General features: G+C 38.1%; 1 protein-coding gene across 3 annotated transcripts in view; it reads right to left on the bottom strand.

The window, feature by feature from the left end:
• HDHD3 (haloacid dehalogenase like hydrolase domain containing 3) overlaps nt 1-20,017 on the bottom strand; it is a 30,022-nt gene that overhangs the window by 1,332 nt on the left and 8,673 nt on the right. For all 3 annotated transcript variants that reach the window (XM_053696008.1, XM_053696009.1, XM_053696007.1), the window contains exon 2: nt 2,065-2,225. The gene's annotated coding sequence lies outside the window, so the exon portion shown is untranslated. The remainder of the gene's footprint in view (nt 1-2,064; nt 2,226-20,017) is intronic.

The following is a 20,017-nucleotide window of genomic DNA, read 5'->3' as shown; positions in this document are numbered from 1 at the left end:
GGTTGACTGATCTAAATATGTACAGTAAACATTCATAATTTAAAAGGAAAGTCTAGTCAAAATTAAACGTTCATGATTCAGATAAGACATGCAATTTTTAAACAATTTTCCAATTTACTTTTGTCATCAAAATTGCTTTGTTCTCTTGGTATTCTTTGATGAAAGCTAAACCAAGGCAGGTTCATATGCTAATTTCTAAGCCCTTGAAGGCCGCCTCTTAGTGCATTTGGAAAGTTTTTTTTACAGCTAGACAGCGCTAGTTCATGTGTGCCATATGGATAACATTGTGCTCACTCCTGTGAAGTTATTTATGAGTCAGAATTAATTGGCTAAAATGCAAGTCTGTCAAAAGAAATGAGATAAGAGGGCAGTCTGCAGAGGCTTAGATACAAGGTAACTACAGAGGTAAAGCCTGTATTATTATAACTGTGTTGGTTATGCAAAACTGGGAAATGAGTAATAAAGGGATTATCTATCTTTTTAAACACTAAAAATTCTGGAGTAGACTGTCCCTTTAAATTGTGCAATGTTCTGAGTAACGTGATCAAATCGTGTGCGGTCTCATCCGAGACGTTCATCGTCCCTTAGTATCACAGCGCTTGTGTTCACGTAATCTTTATTTTGCTTAATAATGGCCACAAAGTGCAAAAGTAGTGATGCTGGCAAAGCGGGTGTGCCAAAGAGAAGTGGTAAAGTAATAATTCTCGATTTAATCGGGAAAGATAAAAAAATAGTTTGCTGAGGTTGCTAGGATGTGTGGTAGTTACAAATCTTCCATCCGTGAAATTGTGAAAAAGAAATATTTGTGCTACTATCGCTGTCGCACTTCACGGCCAATTGTCTTCCTTTACCATAGGTATGTACAGTATTATAGTGTTCGCTACTATCCGCGGTTTCAGGCATCCGCTGGGGGGGCTTGGAACCTATCCCCCGCGGGTACAGGTCCTACTATGTATAGATTAAAGAAAACTCTTATTTAAAAGAAAAATAGAAACACCCTTTGGGTCGGTGCATATAAAGCATTGAGGCACGTAAAAAAAAGGATGAAATGTTGATGTCTTTGCATTGAAGAGAAAAAAAGGGTGTGTAATGAATTGTAGTAAACGTACACAATATACATAATTGCATGTCCATATCTATGTGTTTAACCTCTTAAAAGACATGATGCTCAAAAATGTTCTATGTACCATCTAAAATAGAGCGAATAGTGCGAGTCTCTATCCACCAATGGGAAGTTGATTTCCAGGAGTCTGTCATACGCAATCATGCACTTCCTTTAAATTTAAAGGGACAGTCGACACCAACATTTTTAGTGTTTAAAAAGATAATCCCTTTATTACCCATTCCCCAGTTTTGCATAACCTGCACTGTTATATTAATGTACTTTTTACCTCTGTGATCACCTCTGTATATAATCCCCCTTATTTCAGTTCTGTTGACAGCCTTGCATTTTAGCTGCCTTATAAATAACTCCACGGGAGTGAGCACAATGCTATCTATATGGCACACATGAACTAGCGCTGTCTAGCTGTGAAAAACTGTAAAAATGCACTGAGATAAGGGGGCAGCCTTCAAAGGCTTAGGAATTAGCATATGAGCCTACCTAACTAATTGCCGAAGTCCTCTCTTCAGCAAAGAAAGATGGGGACGAGATATTTGAATTTGGAATGCCTGAAATGTACTGCTATAGTTAAAGGGATATCATTTCTAATTTATTTCTATTATAAAATGTTATTTGTTCTCTCTGTATCTTTTGTTGATAAGCAAGGACATAAGCTTAGGAGCGTGCACATCTATATAGCAGCAGTTTTGCAAGAATGTTATTTATTTGCAAGAGCACTAGAAGCAGGACTATTTCCTGCCATGCAGTTCTCCAGACACCTACTTAGAAATCTCTTCAACAAAGAACAAAGCAAATTTGATCATAGAAGTAAAATTGAAAACTTTTTCAAAATTGTGCGCTTGAACCCCAAGAGACTATTTTTGGGGTTTAACAGTAAGGTAACAGTTGGTGCATTTTGTGTGGCCCTGAATGGGTTTACAGAGTGTCGATTTGGCCCTTACCAATGTCAGATCTCAGTGGCAATGACAGACGGATTTAAAACCCAGAGTGGGCTGCGGGCAAGCAGGGCACACTTCCCTTAGCACAAAGTCAGCGTAAGAAACGCCAAAAGATGATTCTGATGCCAGGTACTGTTAGAGGCTTTTCACATTTTTGAAGAGACCTAAAAAACAAAGGAGGTAGAGTTTCGTCATTAGCGTCTAAAAAAAGAGCAGCGATACCTAAATAGGCCAATACATTTATGTGATCCTCCTCGTACAAATGAGGAATATTCAATAAAGAAAACAAAAACGTCATTCCCCATAAAATATTTTACAAAAAACACACTTTGCGATGCAATTTCATTATTCATTCATCCCATTTTTCGTATACTTTACTGCTAAAATTGTAACAATTATATCTTTTTCAACCTTGACAGAGGCTGGAGTAAATTCTGCAACATATTACACAGTGATTGCTTGATAAGTGCAAGAGCTTATTTATCTATCCTTAAAAGGACATGATACCCAACTGTTGAAGCATTTGAAAGTGATGCAGCATAGTTGTATAAAGCCGACTAGAAAATATCATCTGAACAACTAACTCTATGTAAAAAAGGAAGCTATTTGACCTCAAAATTTCCTCAGAAGCAACATCCCATAGTAAAAAACCTTTAAGCAGCCAATCAGGATGCTAGTTCCGGAACTTGCAAGGGAGCGTGGATCTGGCATGTGCAGGCACAGTCATGTTATTTTGCTATTCAGTTTAAGAAAGTTTACTATGAAATAAACTAGGATTTCAGTGAAATTTCATGAGATCCAAGCAAAGCAAAGCAAAGCATGGCCTCAGCACTGCTTATGCAAATTGACTATTGCCTTTTTTTCTTTAACATGCTTTTTTTGAGATAACATTCCTTTTTACATAGAGATGCTCAGGTGATATTTTCTTCTCAGCCTTTTATAGATATGCACTTTCAATAATATTCAAAAGGGTGTGTCCATGGACTGCTAACAAAGCACATTTTGCTAACAAAATCATTATTTAATTTTAAATAATTTATTTTGTATGCATAACTGTTGCAATCTAGTGTTTAATTGCTGATTATATATTATATATTTACAAAATAAAACACACTTTAAAGTCCCTGTTACTAGGTTAGCAATCAAATATATATATATATATATTTTTTAACTAATCACGTCTGTTGACATACAATTATAAAATGATACCTAGAATTTTTTTTTGTGAGTCAATGGTTTGAACCGTTCTCCAATTGGCACTCTAGTTACAAAAAAAGTGCCGTATGGCTAGAGAGCTGATTGGAGAACAGCTCATACCATTAGCCCACAAAAAATACGAGTTTTGAAGTGAAAGACTGAAGCATGCGGTATTAGAATGGCACGGCTAGATTTGAAAATAAGTTATAGCGCATCATCACAAGTCATCAATTAAAGTCCCTGTAAAATATTGCTTAGATTCCTGACCTGATTTTAAAACATGTAAAGTTTAAAATCACTTAACTTTTAAGCAAAGTGAATTATAATCAGTCCAAATAGTCTGAGTAAATCAGCAAACCAACGGTTGCAAGGATAATGCAATACTTGAACATTACAATATTGACCATTAAAAAGGGAAGTGAAACACAATTATTTTTTTTATGATTCAGACAGAGCATTTATGTTTTAACAACTTTCCAATTCAAATATATAATCAATTTTACTTCATTCTCTTTGTGTCCTTTGCTGAAGGAGCAGCAATGCACAACCCGGAGCTAGCTGAACATATAGTAAGCCAATGACAAGAGGAATATATGTGCCGACATCAATCAGCAGCTAGCTCCCAACTCATGAGCCTACCTTGGTATGCTTTTCAACAATGGTTACCCCGAAAACAAAGCAAATTAGATAATAGAAGTACATTTGAAAGGTGTTTAACATTTTATTCTCTATATGAATCAGGAAGGAAACAATTTGGGTATCATGTCCCTTTAAGTATATAAGTAGCAAAAATAAGAGCCATCTGTAGCAATGAAGATGGAAAGGGAAATGAAATGAAGATTCAAAGAAGGGAAGAAAACTGGACCTAGAAAGGGGTAAGAATGAAAGAGAAATAGAGGAGGAGATTGTGTAAGGGGAGGCAGTGGTGATGAAGCGTCCTGTCTGTCAGGTAGGTAAGTGTGGCTGAAGACCGGGGTGACCTAAGTTCCCATTTGTGTTTGTAATGTTTCCCAGTAGAACTAGATATCTTGAAAGTTGAAACATGTTCAGTTTGTTGTGTCTAAGGTATGAATACTCCTCAAGTACCATCAATTCTTGAGCTCTCTCCATTAAATCGGATTAGACTGGGAACAGGCCAAGCTGGAGAAAGGATAATATGATTTTACAGGTTTGTTTAGAACAATTAAAAGGTGTGATCAAGAATGATTCTCCCAATAGTTGTTTAAATACCGATTCTAGTGAGTTCCAGAAATTGCGCAAGAGAGGACATGACCACCATATCGAAGTTATAGTACCTATCTCTCCACAGTTCCTCCAACATTTAGGTGAAGATCTAGGTAATAGGAGTTTGAGGCGGACAGGTGTTAAGGACTTTATAACTCATTTCTAACACATGCAGTGAGGATGATGATTTACGGATGTTATAAAATAGCTTCAACCACTTTTGAGGTGATACGGTAAGCCCAAGTTCTTCATGCCATTTCTGGGTATACGTAGGTAGCAATTTATATAAACAGTTATCTAGGATGCGTTTACATCCTTCCGGGACGTGTGTCATGTCTCAAAGAGAACTCAGGATAGTGAGTCTGATGAGGGAGGTGCAAAACCTTAAAGTAAGAGAAGTCAGGGAAATAAAAATCGCAGAGATTCCCCTTTAGGGAATACACTAGAAGGGGAGAAAAAAAACAGATGGGGGAGAGAGAGAGAGGAAAAAGGGACAAAGGAAAAGAAAAAGAAGGGGCAACAATCATACAACAGGTACACATTGAGGAACAAAAAATAGATGATAGAGTGAAAGAGGATTGATTATCAGTCTAACAGAGGATCAAACAAAAGTTTTACAAAAAGGTTTATCTTTCTCCCCATTGAAAAAAATTAGATAAATTTGAAGCTGTGAAAGACCTTCACTTATTTGCTAGAAAACTTGCATGTCATAAACTACTTGCCAGTGAGAAACAAAATAACTCTGAGATACCATTTGAGATAGTTCTTGAAACCTTAGACTATCAGCGGAGTCAGAGCAAATTGAACTAGATCTCAAACAAAGTACCCTTAACAGTGGTCTTAGGCCACACTCAACATATATGCCCAATCTAAGTGAAGTACCCTTAATTAATACATTTTTTAAAGCTGGTAGAAACTGAAATAAAAGAATTGAACAATGGCCCCTCTAAGCCAGACAACTTGACCACTGGAGAAAGAAAGGCCCTATATGAACTTAATTCTAATAGGCAAAAAGTGATCAAGTCGTCTGATAAGGGCGGCAACATTGTCATTCAAGATCAAACTAAATATCTTGAGAAATGTAATAGACAACTTTTGGATAGTTCACAATATAAAAGACTAACAAGTAATCCCCTAGATCAAACAATGAGGGACCTAAAAGTGTTGCTGAATAAAGCTTTAAATGAACAGACTATTACAAAAACTGAATTGGAATTTCTACTGCCAAAATATCCTAAAATTCCTACGTTCTATACTATTCCAAAGGTCCACAAAGAAGGACAATGGTATCTTCCCAGCAGACCGATAATTGCCGGTATTGATGGACCTTTGGAACGTATAGGTGAATATTTAGATCATTTCCTGAAACCATTTGTAGGCTATCTTCCCTCCTTTGTCCAAGACACTCCTGACTTACTTAGGAAAACAAATGATCTAGTAATTGATGAAGCCACAATTCTAGCCACAATTGATGTGGAATCCCTATATTCATGTATACCTCATGAAAAAGGGGTAATAGCAACCAGATTCTACCTCCAACAACGGGGAATCTCCTTTAATTCGCACACTGATTTTGTTTGCAAACTTTTGTCATTTGCCCTCAAACACAATTTCTTTGTATTTAATGACAAGTATTATATCCAACTTAAAGGCACAGCTATGGGGGCAAAATTTGCTCCCTCATATGCATGCCTCTTTATGTCACACATCACGATGTGACTATGCTACATCGATGATGTGCTACTCCTATGGAATGGTGACGAAAAAAGTTTAACCAACTATGTATTTATTATCTATTTATTACGAGCAGAAAGCTTCCATCCTATAGCACAGATAAAAGGAATCCCCAAATCACAAATTCATCAGAGCCCGTAAAAACTGTATAACTGACCCTGATTTTGCAAATGAATCCAAGAACCTTACACAAAGATTAATTGAAAGGGGATATTCCGAAAATCAGTTTTAGATACATAAAAGACAAAACACGAGAGGAAAGCCAATTCAGTCTAGCATCTACTAAGACTAATAAATATGGAAAAGTCAAACCGACAGTGCGATATATCACATAATATAATGAAGCATGGGATGATATAAGACACACAATGAAACGTCATTGGCTTCTATTACTAATGGATGACAAACTTAGTTCCATCCTAACAACACAACCACAAATGACTCCATGCAGAGCACCTAATCTCAGTGAAAGTTTGGTGCACAGTCACTATGTCCGCCCCTCTGACCCAACAAATATATATATAATTTTTTTGGATCAGCTCTTTAGTAATGATTCTGTATATTGTTATCTGTGTTAAATGGATTAACTATCTTTTTAAGCAATAACAATTCTGGAGTAGACTGTCCCTACCCAGTTATGCTAACATGCAGTGTCAGGGCGTGGAACATAAAGCCTCTCATATATTTATATTTTGTAGCTCTGTATAAGGTTATACAGACAAACACCTAACAGATTGTGTTTAGTTTTTGCAAGTTTTAGGTTTAATCAGTTGCCAAAAGGATTTTTAGTCAGAAACCAGTATAACCAGTTGCAGACTGATCTCTTGATGTCATAATGAGGTCATAGTTTTAACAGAAACCAGTTACTCATGTTACAAAAAATGGGAGAAACAGAAAGTTGGGAATTTCGTTTTGGCTATCTTCATAGAATAATTGAATATTTGTGCTGATACATATTGCAAGATGAATATTAAAGGGATATAAAAATGTCAAAAGAAAATGTGTTAGAGTATTTTATTACCGCACTATAGCTTGTATATAACTATGTGTTTAACTGATATGAAGGGGATTAAACACATGGTTAAAGTCAGCTTCAGAGCAGGAGTGCACTTCTGGGAGCTAGCTAAACACATCTAATGAGCCAATGACAAGAGATATATACATGTAGCCACCAATCAGCAGCTATCTTCCAGAAGTGCTCCTGAGCCTACCTAAGTGTGCTTTTCAGCAAAGGTAATTACAGAAGTAAATTAAAAGTCTTTACAAATTGCAAGCGCTCTCTGATCCATGAAAGCTTAAAGGGACAAGAAAAACCCAAAATGTTATTTCATGATTCAGATAGAACATACAATGTCAACAACTTTCCAATTTACTTTTTTCATAAAATTTGCTTCATTCTCTTGTTATCATTTGCTGAAGGAACAGCATTGCACTACTGGCAGTTAGCTGACTGAACACATCTAATTAGCCAATCACAAGAGACAAATGTGTGCAGGCACCAATCAGCAGCTAGCTCCCACTAGTGTAGGATATGTGCGTATTCTTTTTCAACAAGGGATACCAAAAGAACAAAACAAATTTGAAAATAGAAGTGAATTTAAGAGTCTTAACCTTTTAACGCCGTTATGCCGTTCTATTCCGTCATAATTACACTGGGCTTTAAAGCCGTTATGACGGAATAGAACATCATAGCTAACGGCTGTCCTGAAGCCTACTGAGCTTCTAAGATTTGATCGCGGTCTGGAGGGCGTTCCTAGAGTCATAGGGACGCCCCCCAGACCCGATCCAATAATTGAAATCTTGCGATCGTGTGATTTCAATTTGTCTACATCGGAACAGTTGTTCCGATGTAGACACTTTAACCCAGTCAGGAAAGGGTTAAAAACATGATCTATCTGAATCATACAAGTTTAATTTTGACTTTTCTGTGTCTTTTGCATGAAGCTTCAGTATTTTTTAAAAATATCCCTTTGTATCAATAATGATAGCTTTGTAAAATAGATGAAATTCAGATTAACAAACAACACTCAAAACAGGAAGTGCCAGGTGTAATGAGCCTAATTAAATGTATTACAACAATATTTACTACAAAATATTGTTTTTAAATAAAGGTGCTATTATCCTTTGTTGAAAAACATAATTTATGTAAGAACTTACCTGATAAATTCATTTCTTTCATATTAACAAGAGTCCATGAGCTAGTGACGTATGGGATATACATTCCTACCAGGAGGGGCAAAGTTTCCCAAACCTTAAAATGCCTATAAATACACCCCTCACCACACCCACAAATCAGTTTAACGAATAGCCAAGAAGTGGGGTGATAAGAAAAAAAGTGCGAAGCATATAAAATAAGGAATTGGAATAATTGTGCTTTATACAAAAAATCATAACCACCACAAAAAAGGGTGGGCCTCATGGACTCTTGTTAATATGAAAGAAAACATAATTTATGTAAGAACTTACCTGATAAATTCATTTCTTTCATATTAACAAGAGTCCATGAGCTAGTGACGTATGGGATATACATTCCTACCAGGAGGGGCAAAGTTTCCCAAACCTAAAAATGCCTATAAATACACCCCTCACCACACCCACAAATCAGTTTAACGAATAGCCAAGAAGTGGGGTGATAAGAAAAAGTGCGAAGCATATAAAATAAGGAATTGGAATAATTGTGCTTTATACAAAAAAATCATAACCACCACAAAAAAGGGTGGGCCTCATGGACTCTTGTTAATATGAAAGAAATGAATTTATCAGGTAAGTTCTTACATAAATTATGTTTTCTTTCATGTAATTAACAAGAGTCCATGAGCTAGTGACGTATGGGATAATGACTACCCAAGATGTGGATCTTTCCACACAAGAGTCACTAGAGAGGGAGGGATAAAATAAAGACAGCCAATTCCTGCTGAAAATAATCCACACCCAAAATAAAGTTTAACAAAAAACATAAGCAGAAGATTCAAACTGAAACCGCTGCCTGAAGAACTTTTCTACCAAAAACTGCTTCAAAAGAAGAAAATACATCAAAATGGTAGAATTTAGTAAAAGTATGCAAAGAAGACCAAGTTGCTGCTTTGCAGATCTGGTCAACCGAAGCTTCATTCCTAAACGCCCAGGAAGTAGATACTGACCTAGTAGAATGAGCTGTAATTCTTTGAGGCGGAGTTTTACCCGACTCAACATAGGCAAGATGAATTAAAGATTTCAACCAAGATGCCAAAGAAATGGCAGAAGCTTTCTGGCCTTTCCTAGAACCGGAAAAGATAACAAATAGACTAGAAGTCTTACGGAAAGATTTCGTAGCTTCAACATAATATTTCAAAGCTCTAACAACATCCAAAGAATGCAATGATTTCTCCTTAGAATTCTTAGGATTAGGACATAATGAAGGAACCACAATTTCTCTACTAATGTTGTTGGAATTCACAACTTTAGGTAAAAATTCAAAAGAAGTTCGCAACACCGCCTTATCCTGATGAAAAATCAGAAAAGGAGACTCACACGAAAGAGCAGATAATTCAGAAACTCTTCTAGCAGAAGAGATGGCCAAAAGGAACAAAACTTTCCAAGAAAGTAATTTAATGTCCAATGAATGCATAGGTTCAAACGGAGGAGCTTGAAGAGCTCCCAGAACCAAATTCAAACTCCAAGGAGGAGAAATTGACTTAATGACAGGTTTTATACGAACCAAAGCTTGTACAAAACAATGAATATCAGGAAGAATAGCAATCTTTCTGTGAAAAAGAACAGAAAGAGCAGAGATTTGTCCTTTCAAAGAACTTGCGGACAAACCCTTATCCAAACCATCCTGAAGAAATTGTAAAATTCTCGGTATTCTAAAAGAATGCCAAGAAAAATGATGAGAAAGACACCATGAAATATAAGTCTTCCAGACTCTATAATATATCTCTCGAGATACAGATTTACGAGCCTGTAACATAGTATTAATCACGGAGTCAGAGAAACCTCTATGACCAAGAATCAAGCGTTCAATCTCCATACCTTTAAATTTAAGGATTTCAGATCCGGATGGAAAAAAGGACCTTGTGACAGAAGGTCTGGTCTTAACGGAAGAGTCCATGGCTGGCAAGATGCCATCCGGACAAGATCCGCATACCAAAACCTGTGAGGCCATGCCGGAGCTATTAGCAGAACAAACGAGCATTCCCTCAGAATCTTGGAGATTACTCTTGGAAGAAGAACTAGAGGCGGAAAGATATAGGCAGGATGATACTTCCAAGGAAGTGATAATGCATCCACTGCCTCCGCCTGAGGATCCCGGGATCTGGACAGATACCTGGGAAGTTTCTTGTTTAGATGAGAGGCCATCAGATCTATCTCTGGGAGCCCCCACAATTGAACAATCTGAAGAAATACCTCTGGGTGAAGAGACCATTCGCCCGGATGCAACGTTTGGCGACTGAGATAATCCGCTTCCCAATTGTCTACACCTGGGATATGAACCGCAGAGATTAGACAGGAGCTGGATTCCGCCCAAACCAAAATTCGAGATACTTCTTTCATAGCCAGAGGACTGTGAGTCCCTCCTTGATGATTGATGTATGCCACAGTTGTGACATTGTCTGTCTGAAAACAAATGAACGATTCTCTCTTCAGAAGAGGCCAAAACTGAAGAGCTCTGAAAATTGCACGGAGTTCCAAAATATTGATCGGTAATCTCACCTCCTGAGATTCCCAAACTCCTTGTGCCGTCAGAGATCCCCACACAGCTCCCCAACCTGTGAGACTTGCATCTGTTGAAATTACAGTCCAGGTCGGAAGAACAAAAGAAGCCCCCTGAATTAAACGATGGTGATTTGTCCACCACGTTAGAGAGTGTCGAACAATCGGTTTTAAAGATATTAATTGAGATATCTTCGTGTAATCCCTGCACCATTGGTTCAGCATACAGAGCTGAAGAGGTCGCATGTGAAAACGAGCAAAGGGGATCGCGTCCGATGCAGCAGTCATAAGACCTAGAATTTCCATGCATAAGGCTACCGAAGGGAATGATTGTGACTGAAGGTTTCGACAAGCTGTAATCAATTTTAGACGTCTCTTGTCTGTTAAAGACAGAGTCATGGACACTGAATCTATCTGGAAACCCAGAAAGGTTACCCTTGTTTGAGGAATCAAAGAACTTTTTGGTAAATTGATCCTCCAACCATGATCTTGAAGAAACAACACAAGTCGATTCGTATGAGACTCTGCTAAATGTAAAGACGGAGCAAGTACCAAGATATCGTCCAAATAAGGAAATACCACAATACCCTGTTCTCTGATTACAGACAGAAGGGCACCGAGAATCTTTGTGAAAATTCTTGGAGCTGTAGCAAGGCCAAACGGTAGAGCCACAAATTGGTAATGCTTGTCTAGAAAAGAGAATCTCAGGAACTGATAATGATCTGGATGAATCGGAATATGCAGATATGCATCCTGTAAATCTATTGTGGACATATAATTCCCTTGCTGAACAAAAGGCAATATAGTCCTTACAGTTACCATCTTGAACGTTGGTATCCTTACATAACGATTCAATAATTTTAGATCCAGAACTGGTCTGAAGGAATTCTCCTTCTTTGGTACAATGAAGAGATTTGAATAAAACCCCATCCCCTGTTCCGGAACTGGAACTGGCATAATTACTCCAGCCAACTCTAGATCTGAAACACAATTCAGAAATGCTTGAGCTTTCACTGGATTTACTGGGACATGGGAAAGAAAAAATCTCTTTGCAGGAGGTCTCATCTTGAAACCAATTCTGTACCCTTCTGAAACAATGTTCTGAATCCAAAGATTGTGAACAGATTTGATCCAAATTTCTTTGAAAAAACGTAACCTGCCCCCTACCAGCTGAACTGGAATGAGGGCCGTACCTTCATGTGAACTTAGAAGCAGGCTTTGCCTTTCTAGCAGGCTTGGATTTATTCCAGACTGGAGATGGTTTCCAAACTGAAACTGCTCCTGAGGACGAAGGATCAGGCTTTTGTTCTTTGTTGAAACGAAAGGAACGAAAACGATTGTTAGCCCTGTTTTTACCTTTAGATTTTTTATCCTGTGGTAAAAAAGTTCCTTTCCCACCAGTAACAGTTGAAATAATAGAATCCAACTGAGAACCAAATAATTTGTTTCCCTGGAAAGAAATGGAAAGTAGAGTTGATTTAGAAGCCATATCAGCATTCCAAGTCTTAAGCCATAAAGCTCTTCTGGCTAAGATAGCCAGAGACATAAATCTAACATCAACTCTAATAATATCAAAAATGGCATCACAGATGAAATTATTAGCATGCTGGAGAAGAATAATAATATCATGAGAATCACGATTTGTTACTTGTTGCGCTAGAGTTTCCAACCAAAAAGTTGAAGCTGCAGCAACATCAGCCAATGATATAGCAGGTCTAAGAAGATTACCTGAACATAGATAAGCTTTTCTTAGAAAAGATTCAATTTTTCTATCTAAAGGATCCTTAAACGAGGTACCATCTGACGTAGGAATGGTAGTACGTTTAGCAAGGGTAGAAATAGCCCCATCAACTTTAGGGATTTTGTCCCAAAATTCTAACCTGTCAGGCGGAACAGGATATAATTGCTTAAAACGTTTAGAAGGAGTAAATGAATTACCCAATTTATCCCATTCCTTAGCAATTACTGCAGAAATAGCATTAGGAACAGGAAAGACTTCTGGAATAACCGCAGGAGCTTTAAAAACCTTATCCAAACGTATAGAATTAGTATCAAGAGGACTAGAATCCTCTATTTCTAAAGCAATTAGTACTTCTTTAAGTAAAGAGCGAATAAATTCCATCTTAAATAAATATGAAGATTTATCAGCATCAATCTCTGAGACAGAATCCTCTGAACTAGAAGAGTCCAAAGAATCAGAATGATGGTGTTCATTTAAAAATTCATCTGTAGAGAGAGAAGATTTAAAAGACTTTTTACGTTTACTAGAAGGAGAAATAACAGACAAAGCCTTCTTTATGGATTCAGAAACAAAATCTCTTATGTTATCAGGAACATTCTGCACCTTAGATGTTGAGGGAACTGCAACAGGCAATGGTACATCACTAAAGGAAATATTATCTGCTTTAACAAGTTTGTCATGACAATTAATACAAACAACAGCTGGAGAAATAGCTACCAAAAGTTTACAGCAGATACACTTAGCTTTGGTAGATCCAGCAGGCAGTGGTTTTCCTGTAGTATCTTCTGGCTCAGATGCAACGTGAGACATCTTGCAATATGTAAGAGAAAAAACAACATATAAAGCAAAATAAATCAAATTCCTTATAAGACAGTTTCAGGAATGGGAAAAAAATGCCAAACATCAAGCTTCTAGCAACCAGAAGCAAATGAAAAATGAGACTGAAATAATGTGGAGACAAAAGCGACGCCCATATTTTTTGGCGCCAAATAAGACGCCCACATTATTTGGCGCCTAAATGCTTTTGGCGCCAAAAATGACGCCACATCCGGAACGCCGACATTTTTGGCGCAAAATAACGTCAAAAAATGACGCAACTTCCGGCGACACGTATGACGCCGGAAACGGAAATGAATTTTTGCGCCAAAAAAATCTGCGCCAAAAATGACGCAATAAAATGAAGCATTTTCAGCCCCCGCGAGCCTAACAGCCCACAGGGAAAAAAGTCAAATTTTTGAGGTAAGACAAAATATGATAATTTAAAGCATAATCCCAAATATGAAACTGACTGTCTGGAAATAAGGAAAGTTGAACATTCTGAGTCAAGGCAAATAAATGTTTGAATACATATATTTAGAACTTTATAAATAAAGTGCCCAACCATAGCTTAGAGTGTCACAGAAAATAAGACTTACTTACCCCAGGACACTCATCTACATGTTTGTAGAAAGCCAAACCAGTACTGAAACGAGAATCAGTAGAGGAAATGGTAAATATAAGAGTATATCGTCGATCTGAAAAGGGAGGTAAGAGATGAATCTCTACGACCGATAACAGAGAACCTTATGAAATAGACCCCGTAGAAGGAGATCACTGCATTCAATAGGCAATACTCTCCTCACATCCCTCTGACATTCACTGCACGCTGAGAGGAAAACCGGGCTCCAACTTGCTGCGGAGCGCATATCAACGTAGAATCTAGCACAAACTTACTTCACCACCTCCCTTGGAGGCAAAGTTTGTAAAACTGATTTGTGGGTGTGGTGAGGGGTGTATTTATAGGCATTTTTAGGTTTGGGAAACTTTGCCCCTCCTGGTAGGAATGTATATCCCATACGTCACTAGCTCATGGACTCTTGTTAATTACATGAAAGAAATGAATTTATCAGGTAAGTTCTTACATAAATTATGTTTTCTTTCATGTAATTAGCAAGAGTCCATGAGCTAGTGACGTATGGGATAATGACTACCCAAGATGTGGATCTTTCCACACAAGAGTCACTAGAGAGGGAGGGATAAAATAAAGACAGCCAATTCCTGCTGAAAATAATCCGCACCCAAAATAAAGTTTAACGAAAAACATAAGCAGAAGATTCAAACTGAAATCGCTGCCTGAAGAACTTTTCTACCAAAAACTGCTTCAGAAGAAGAAAATACATCTAAATGGTAGAATTTAGTAAAAGTATGCAAAGAGGACCAAGTTGCTGCTTTGCAGATCTGGTCAACCGAAGCTTCATTCCTAAACGCCCAGGAAGTAGATACTGACCTAGTAGAATGAGCTGTAATTCTCTGAGGCGGAATTTTACCCGACTCAACATAGGCAAGATGAATTAAAGATTTCAACCAAGATGCCAAAGAAATGGCAGAAGCTTTCTGGCCTTTCCTAGAACCGGAAAAGATAACAAATAGACTAGAAGACTTACGGAAAGATTTCGTAGCTTCAACATAATATTTCAAAGCTCTAACAACATCCAAAGAATGCAACGATTTCTCCTTAGAATTCTTAGGATTAGGACATAATGAAGGAACCAAAATTTCTCTACTAATGTTGTTGGAATTCACAACCTTAGGTAAAAATTCAAAAGAAGTTCGCAACACCGCCTTATCCTGATGAAAAATCAGAAAAGGAGACTCACAAGAAAGAGCAGATAATTCAGAAACTCTTCTAGCAGAAGAGATGGCCAAAAGGAACAAAACTTTCCAAGAAAGTAATTTAATGTCCAATGAATGCATAGGTTCAAACGGAGGAGCTTGAAGAGCTCCCAGAACCAAATTCAAACTCCAAGGAGGAGAAATTGACTTAATGACAGGTTTTATACGAACCAAAGCTTGTACAAAACAATGAATATCAGGAAGAATAGCAATCTTTCTGTGAAAAAGAACAGAAAGAGCGGAGATTTGTCCTTTCAAAGAACTTGCGGACAAACCCTTATCTAAACCATCCTGAAGAAACTGTAAAATTCTCGGTATTCTAAAAGAATGCCAAGAAAAATGATGAGAAAGACACCAAGAAATATAAGTCTTCCAGACTCTATAATATATCTCTCGAGATACAGATTTACGAGCCTGTAACATAGTATTAATCACGGAGTCAGAGAAACCTCTTTGACCAAGAATCAAGCGTTCAATCTCCATACCTTTAAATTTAAGGATTTCAGATCCGGATGGAAAAAAGGACCTTGCGACAGAAGGTCTGGTCTTAACGGAAGAGTCCATGGTTGGCAAGATGCCATCCGGACAAGATCCGCATACCAAAACCTGTGAGGCCATGCCGGAGCTATTAGCAGAACAAACGAGCATTCCCTCAGAATCTTGGAGATTACTCTTGGAAGAAGAACTAGAGGCGGAAAGATATAGGCAGGATGATACTTCCAAGGAAGTGATAATGCATCCACTGCCTCCGCCTGAGGATCCCGGGATCTGGACAGATACCTGGGAAGTTTCTTGTTTAGATGAGAGGCCATCAGATCTATCTCTGGGAGCCCCCACATTTGAACAATCTGAAGAAATACCTCTGGGTGAAGAGACCATTCGCCCGGATGCAACGTTTGGCGACTGAGATAATCCGCTTCCCAATTGTCTACACCTGGGATATGAACCGCAGAGATTAGACAGGAGCTGGATTCCGCCCAAACCAAAATTCGAGATACTTCTTTCATAGCCAGAGGACTGTGAGTCCCTCCTTGATGATTGATGTATGCCACAGTTGTGACATTGTCTGTCTGAAAACAAATGAACGATTCTCTCTTCAGAAGAGGCCAAAACTGAAGAGCTCTGAAAATTGCACGGAGTTCCAAAATATTGATCGGTAATCTCACCTCCTGAGATTCCCAAACTCCTTGTGCCGTCAGAGATCCCCACACAGCTCCCCAACCTGTGAGACTTGCATCTGTTGAAATTACAGTCCAGGTCGGAAGAACAAAAGAAGCCCCCTGAATTAAACGATGGTGATCTGTCCACCACGTTAGAGAGTGTCGAACAATCGGTTTTAAAGATATTAATTGATATATCTTCGTGTAATCCCTGCACCATTGGTTCAGCATACATAGCTGAAGAGGTCGCATGTGAAAACGAGCAAAGGGGATCGCGTCCGATGCAGCAGTCATAAGACCTAGAATTTCCATGCATAAGGCTACCGAAGGGAATGATTGAGACTGAAGGTTTCGACAAGCTGTAATCAATTTTAGACGTCTCTTGTCTGTTAAAGACAGAGTCATGGACACTGAATCTATCTGGAAACCCAGAAAGGTTACCCTTGTTTGAGGAATCAAAGAACTTTTTGGTAAATTGATCCTCCAACCATGATCTTGAAGAAACAACACAAGTCGATTCGTATGAGACTCTGCTAAATGTAAAGACTGAGCAAGTACCAAGATATCGTCCAAATAAGGAAATACCACAATACCCTGTTCTCTGATTACAGACAGAAGGGCACCGAGAATCTTTGTGAAAATTCTTGGAGCTGTAGCAAGGCCAAACGGTAGAGCCACAAATTGGTAATGCTTGTCTAGAAAAGAGAATCTCAGGAACTGATAATGATCTGGATGAATCGGAATATGCAGATATGCATCCTGTAAATCTATTGTGGACATATAATTCCCTTGCTGAACAAAAGGCAATATAGTCCTTACAGTTACCATCTTGAACGTTGGTATCCTTACATAACGATTCAATAATTTTAGATCCAGAACTGGTCTGAAGGAATTCTCCTTCTTTGGTACAATGAAGAGATTTGAATAAAACCCCATCCCCTGTTCCGGAACTGGAACTGGCATAATTACTCCAGCCAACTCTAGATCTGAAACACAATTCAGAAATGCTTGAGCTTTCACTGGATTTACTGGGACACGGGAAAGAAAAAATCTCTTTGCAGGAGGTCTCATCTTGAAACCAATTCTGTACCCTTCTGAAACAATGTTGTGAATCCAAAGATTGTGAACAGAATTGATCCAAATTTCTTTGAAAAAACGTAACCTGCCCCCTACCAGCTGAACTGGAATGAGGGCCGTACCTTCATGTGAACTTAGAAGCAGGCTTTGCCTTTCTAGCAGGCTTGGATTTATTCCAGACTGGAGATGGTTTCCAAACTGAAACTGCTCCTGAGGACGAAGGATCAGGCTTTTGTTCTTTGTTGAAACGAAAGGAACGAAAACGATTGTTAGCCCTGTTTTTACCTTTAGATTTTTTATCCTGTGGTAAAAAAGTTCCTTTCCCACCAGTAACAGTTGAAATAATAGAATCCAACTGAGAACCAAATAATTTGTTTCCCTGGAAAGAAATGGAAAGTAGAGTTGATTTAGAAGCCATATCAGCATTCCAAGTCTTAAGCCATAAAGCTCTTCTGGCTAAGATAGCCAGAGACATAAACCTAACATCAACTCTAATAATATCAAAAATGGCATCACAGATAAAATTATTAGCATGCTGGAGAAGAATAACAATATCATGAGAATCACGATTTGTTACTTGTTGCGCTAGAGTTTCCAACCAAAAAGTTGAAGCTGCAGCAACATCAGCCAATGATATAGCAGGTCTAAGAAGATTACCTGAACACAGATAAGCTTTTCTTAGAAAAGATTCAATTTTTCTATCTAAAGGATCCTTAAACGAGGTACCATCTGACGTAGGAATGGTAGTACGTTTAGCAAGGGTAGAAATAGCCCCATCAACTTTAGGGATTTTGTCCCAAAATTCTAACCTGTCAGGCGGAACAGGATATAATTGCTTAAAACGTTTAGAAGGAGTAAATGAATTACCCAATTTATCCCATTCTTTGGAAATTACTGCAGAAATAGCATTAGGAACAGGAAAAACTTCTGGAATAACCGCAGGAGCTTTAAAAACCTTATCCAAACGAATAGAATTAGTATCAAGAGGACTAGAATCCTCTATTTCTAAAGCAATTAGTACTTCTTTAAGTAAAGAGCGAATAAATTCCATCTTAAATAAATATGAAGATTTATCAGCATCAATCTCTGAGATAGAATCCTCTGAACCAGAAGAGTCCAAAGAATCAGAATGATGGTGTTCATTTAAAAATTCATCTGTAGAGAGAGAAGATTTAAAAGACTTTTTACGTTTACTAGAAGGAGAAATAACAGACAAAGCCTTCTTTATGGATTCAGAAACAAAATCTCTTATGTTATCAGGAACATTCTGCACCTTAGATGTTGAGGGAACTGCAACAGGCAATGGTACATTACTAAAGGAAATATTATCTGCTTTAACAAGTTTGTCATGACAATTATTACAAACAACAGCTGGAGGAATAGCTACCAAAAGTTTACAGCAGATACACTTAGCTTTGGTAGATCCAGCAGGCAGTGATTTTCCCGTAGTATCTTCTGGCTCAGATGCAACGTGAGACATCTTGCAATATGTAAGAGAAAAAACAACATATAAAGCAAAATAGATCAAATTCCTTATAAGACAGTTTCAGGAATGGGAAAAAATGCCAAACATCAAGCTTCTAGCAACCAGAAGCAAATGAAAAATGAGACTGAAATAATGTGGAGACAAAAGCGACGCCCATATTTTTTAGCGCCAAAAAAGACGCCCACATTATTTGGCGCCTAAATGCTTTTGGCGCCAAAAATGACGCCACATCCGGAACGCCGACATCTTTGGCGCAAAATAACGTCAAAAAATGACGCAACTTCCGGCGACACGTATGACGCCGGAAACGGAAAAGAATTTTTGCGCCAAAAAAGTCCGCGCCAAGAATGACGCAATAAAATGAAGCATTTTCAGCCCCCGCGAGCCTAACAGCCCACAGGGAAAAAAGTCAAATTTTTGAGGTAAGAAAAATATGATAATTCAATGCATAATCCCAAATATGAAACTGACTGTCTGAAAATAAGGAAAGTTGAACATTCTGAGTCAAGGCAAATAAATGTTTGAATACATATATTTAGAACTTTATAAATAAAGTGCCCAACCATAGCTTAGAGTGTCACAGAAAATAAGACTTACTTACCCCAGGACACTCATCTACATATAGCAGATAGCCAAACCAGTACTGAAACGAGAATCAGCAGAGGTAATGGTATATATATAAGAGTATATCGTCGATCTGAAAAGGGAGGTAAGAGATGAATCTCTACGACCGATAACAGAGAACCTTATGAAATAGACCCCGTAGAAGGAGATCACTGCATTCAATAGGCAATACTCTCTTCACATCCCTCTGACATTCACTGCACGCTGAGAGGAAAACCGGGCCCCAACTTGCTGCGGAGCGCATATCAACGTAGAATCTAGCACAAACTTACTTCACCACCTCCCTTGGAGGCAAAGTTTGTAAAACTGATTTGTGGGTGTGGTGAGGGGTGTATTTATAGGCATTTTAAGGTTTGGGAAACTTTGCCC

This window comes from Bombina bombina, chromosome 12 (genome assembly GCF_027579735.1).
Source record: "Bombina bombina isolate aBomBom1 chromosome 12, aBomBom1.pri, whole genome shotgun sequence".
In the NCBI taxonomy this organism is placed as follows: Eukaryota; Metazoa; Chordata; class Amphibia; order Anura; family Bombinatoridae; genus Bombina; species Bombina bombina.
This window is presented reverse-complemented; position numbering and strand designations above follow the sequence as displayed.